The sequence below is a fragment of the Portunus trituberculatus genome, chromosome 18 (genome assembly GCF_017591435.1).
Source record: "Portunus trituberculatus isolate SZX2019 chromosome 18, ASM1759143v1, whole genome shotgun sequence".
Classification (NCBI taxonomy): Eukaryota; Metazoa; Arthropoda; class Malacostraca; order Decapoda; family Portunidae; genus Portunus; species Portunus trituberculatus.
Genome location: NC_059272.1, coordinates 20,850,986 through 20,855,985, shown reverse-complemented (window position 1 = coordinate 20,855,985; position 5,000 = coordinate 20,850,986). Strand labels below are relative to the sequence as shown.

At 46.5% G+C, this 5,000-nt stretch overlaps 1 pseudogene; it reads left to right on the top strand.

Annotated features, from left to right (window-relative positions):
* LOC123505759 overlaps positions 1-5,000 on the top strand; it is a 390,503-nt pseudogene that overhangs the window by 384,721 nt on the left and 782 nt on the right.

Genomic DNA, 5,000 nt, shown 5'->3' with positions numbered 1-5,000 from the left:
GTGTGTGTGTGTGTGTGTGTGTGTGTGTGTGTGTGTGTGTGTGTGTTTAACTAACCGCCAAAACATTGAGTATTGAATCACCTGACAACTTCGCCACTTAGTTGGGCAGGTGATTAACAGACTCATTAACAAACTTGCTAACTCATTATTTATTCTTCACATTAGTCACACGATAAATGACGTAGTACACTGTAACGGCTTTCCCAAATATTCACACCTATTTTCACTCGCATTTCGTAACTTGCTGGTACTTCACAGGTCACGTGGAAATGTACTACTTCTTAACCCCTTCAATACTGGGACACATTTCTATCTTGAGATTTGTGTACGATTAGACCATTTATTGACACTAGGGAGGGTCTATGGAGGTCAAAAGATTAGTTGCCAGTCTTCACTATTCTAATCCCCAACCTAAGTTTCTGAGGCTGTATAAAATCACGAACTAGTCAGCAGAATGAATTTGGAAACGTGTCATGGTACTGAAAGGGTTAATTTTACCTGTCTAGTCATCCAGTCTCTCTCTCTCTCTCTCTCTCTCTCTCTCTCTCTCTCTCTCTCTCTCTCTCTCTCTCTCTCTCTCTCTCTCTACTTTTTTTATCTCCGTAATCCTTCACTTCTCCATCACACAATATATTTTTCCTATATGTCTAGAATCATTGAAGCTTCATTTTTCTCTCCTGTCATTTCCTGTTCACACCTGTTCAATTACCTCTCTCTCTCTCTCTCTCTCTCTCTCTCTCTCTCTCTCTCTCTCTCTCTCTCTCTCTCACCTCTCATATCTGATCATTCGCACGTATCCTAATCACTAACAAGCTTCCTATAACCACTTTCACACCTGCCCTCTCTCCCTCTCTCTTTCAGGTTTGGTCAGGCAACACACTGGTGGCAAATGTGAGCGCAGGGCGGCCCCAATTCTCAGTGCGCGGCCTGCCACCCGACACGGAGCTGCGTCTTGTCCTCTACACCGCCACGCCCCACGCCCGCTCCAGTCAGCTTCACCTGCACGCCCGCACGCTGCCCCGGAAGGTTGCCCACTTTACTGGTCAGTATTGTGAGGGAAGGGAATGGGAAGGAAGAAGAGGAGATAGAAAGGAAGAAGAGGGAGATGCGAGGGGATGGAAAGGGAGGAAGGGGTGTGAGGGGAACAAAGGGAATGGAAGAGTGGGGAGGGGAAGAGGAAGGGGAAGGGGAAGAGGAAAGGAAGAGGAGAGAGAGAGAGAGAGAGAGAGAGAGAGAGAGAGAGAGAGAGAGAGAGAGAGAGAGAGAGAGAGAGAGAGATTTTGGGAAATTAGTGAGAGGAAGGGAGGAGGATGAGAGGAAAAGGAATTAAGGAGAGGTGTGTGTGTGTGTGTGTGTGTGTGTGTGTGTGTGTGTGTGTGTGTGTGTGTGTGTGTGTGTGTGTGTGTGTAAGTCTGCGAGCCTGCCTCTAATCACACAGCGCTATTCTAATCACCACCCTCCCTTTCCCCTCCCATAGTACCCCCACCGACCTCCCGCCCCACCCACACCCGGCCCCGCCTGCAGCTGACGCGCCCGCCCCACCCTCACCCGGCCCGCTCGACGCCCTGGCCTGGGAGGTGGCGGGCGGCGTGGGCGGGGCATGTGTGGCGCTGCTCCTGGTGGCGGCGGTGCTGGGGGTGGCTAGGGTGTGGCGGCGACGGCGGAGGAGCGACGGACTGATGCTTGACGAGGCGGCGGCGGCAGGGGGAGGAGGAGGAGTAGAAGGAATAGGAGGAGGAGGAGGAGGAGGAGTGCTGCCTGGTGGAGGAGGCGACAGCACAGAAGAGCATCAGCATCTGCAGCATCACGCCGCTCTTGTCAGCACTACTTCAGGTGGGTGGTAGTAGTAGTAGTAGTAGTAGTAGTAGTAGTAGTAGTAGTAGTAGTAGTAGTAGTAGTAGTAGTAGTAGTAGTAGTAGTAGTAGTGTGGTGGTGGTATATATCCTAAGTAGCAGCAACACTAATATTAACGCTATTCTTTTCTATACAAACTATCAGTGTGTTTTTTTTTCTAATTGGCTTGTTCAGTCTTCTTTTTATTATTATCATACTTAAACTTATATTCTCAAACCCTTCTATGCTCCACCTCCACTATTCAAAAGGCTCTATTTAGTACATCTACGAGTTTCTAATGTATTTTTACGGTTCTAGAAGCAGAATGACAAGATTTCTACATAACTAACAGGAAAAACACTCTTACAAACACCGCTAATCATCTCTGTGGCCCTTGAAAATAGTCGTGATGAGAGACCAAAGCGCTTCTAAATACGGACCTTAATCTCACAGTAGCTCTGGGGTTTGTCAGCGACGGTTTCTATACTGATGTTAGCGCTATTGTTCGCTTATTTTTAGATATTTTTTTTTATGAGTGTGTGTTTGTTTAGGTGGGACGGGAAGGGGTAGGGGAGGGTATTTCAATGTGACGTTATTGTGGGATTTCTTTGGTGCATCGGCTTTTGTTCCCCATGGCGTGAATCCTTATTACATGAAAATGGATAAATAGAAAAACTAAAACCTTCACACACACACACACACACACACACACACACACACACACACACACACACACACACACACACACACACATCTTTTGGCAAGCAACACACGCAACAGCAAAAAAAAAAAAAAACTATTCAAACTACAATAACAAAACAACATTAACATAAAACACACACACACACACACACACACACACACACACACACACACACACACACACACACACACACACACACACACATATCTCTTGTCAAGCAACACACGCAACAGAAAAAAAAGTCACCTAACCTACAATAACAAAGCAACACTCGTAAAACACACACACACACACACACACACACACACACACACACACACACACACACATACACACAAAATATAAAAGACTCATATGGAAGCAACAACACGCCTCAGTCAGCCAGTCGGTGTATGTGTCTGTATGTCTGTATGTCTGCATGTCTGGTGTATATCGGGGTGAAAATTTCAAGAACGTTCTCTCCATCGAAGTCAAGTCAGACAAAGACGCATTGTAGCTATCGTGGTTCTGTATCCTTGGTTTTGCTCCTTCGCCATAACAATTTTCAAAGGCCACAGAGATGATTAGTGGAGCTATCAATAGTGTTTCTCCAATTAATAAAGCAAAAATCTTGATAATCTCTCACTAGAACCATTAAAAAACTCCCTTAAGAACCCGTGCGAGTATTCAAAATGTGTTTCATGAAAGTGCAAGGCAGCTTTCAGCTTTCCCTTCGATACTGAGGTGTGATACGCTTCTATTCCGGTACACAATAGCCTTCCATCCTCTGCGTGTTGTCTTCCACCACCACCACCACCACCACCACCGCCACAACAACACTACCGCACTGCCTGTTTCTCCTCAGCCACCACCATCACCACCACACATGGTCACTTGCTTCACGCTCCATCCATCCTCTTCCATCATCACCACACTTCCTAACTCTCCATTTTACCTTCTCTCATCACCACCGCCGACACGCTCCACCTGGCCCCCTCCACTACTACTACCGCCACCACCACCACCACCATAACCTGCACCCTCCATCTGCTCTCTTCCATCATCACCCAAATTAAAACTGAAAACGCTCTAACTTCTTCATATTTTCTATAATGTACACCGAAGAGAAAAGTATCAACTGTAATGAAACTAATCAACTTTCCAACAAAGCCAGATGAGAACCACAGGTGGATGTGAAACAAGTTATTGCAGGAGTATTGTTATATTCTACGTTTCGAGAAAGGGACGTTTCCGGAGAGAATGTGGCATCTACAACATTTATGAATGTTTCTACAGTAATACTTGTAAGGAAAGGCACATAAGAGAACATGCAGCGCTCCTGCCTCACTTTGCGTCTCCCTTTCATCTTTCCAACTCAATAACTTGCCTATGTTTGCCGCCAACGCGGCAGGAGGGGCGGCGCGGAGGTCAGAGCAGCAGCTGGCTGACCACAATGCAGGATGTCTCCTGTTCGAATCCTGATATGGAGTTGGAAATTTCCAGAGGTAGAGTACCTGGCTGCTCCCACCCCCACCCCGACCCCCACCCCGCACTGAGGACACAAGCTGGAGCAGCTCAGCACCGCGTCCAAGCCGGATAAACGGGAAGGGTCGCGTCAGGAAGACCATCCGCCGTAAAACCTTTGCCAGCTCACCATGTGGATCTAATCCGCTGTGGCGACCCCGACCAGGGCCAAGCCAAGAGAAGACGTGTAGCCAGAAGAGAAAATATTTATTGTGAGGACACGTACTCGCCTTGCTATATTTCAAGGGACAAACACATTCAAATAATATAACATAAAAGATAATAATAATAATAAGAGAAGCTGCAACAAGCTACCAGGAGCACAGGCACGTGACCCACCTATGTCCACCTCTCGTCCCTATCCTCAAACTCATCTAAACTTTCAAAGCTTCCCATTAACTTCCCAGCAACACTCTCGTCACTGGATCTGCTCCATTCACCCGCCGCTCACTGAGAACTCAACACTACCTCGGCAATAAAACGACAAACAAAACACAACACAAAACAAAGCAACAAAGACAGGTAGTACTTGAGAAACGTTTAATCAGCATTACGTAAATACCTTTCATTGTCTTACTATGGAGCAACAAAGCTCTTGTTGCTCCATACAGGATTAAACCTTTACAAGAACCAAGACAAAGGCAGGTGAAGTTTTCAGGAGCAGCGACAACACCACTCACCAGTCATTGTGATCATACGTAACGAAGAGAGGAGGGTGTAACGGAGAGGAGTGTACAGTAAACACCTCCCGGCGAAGAGGAGGAGGAGGAGAGGCGGAGGGGAGCGGCGAACGTGGGAGCAGGAGTGGTGTTCTTTACAGCAAACACATCCGGGTGGACTCAAGTGTTTGTGGATGAGAGAACACATAAAGATGCATTTTACATTCATATATATATATTTTTTTTTTTTTATGTAATTTCAGTTTGGTGTATTTTTCATGGTAGGAGAATGATAAGAACGA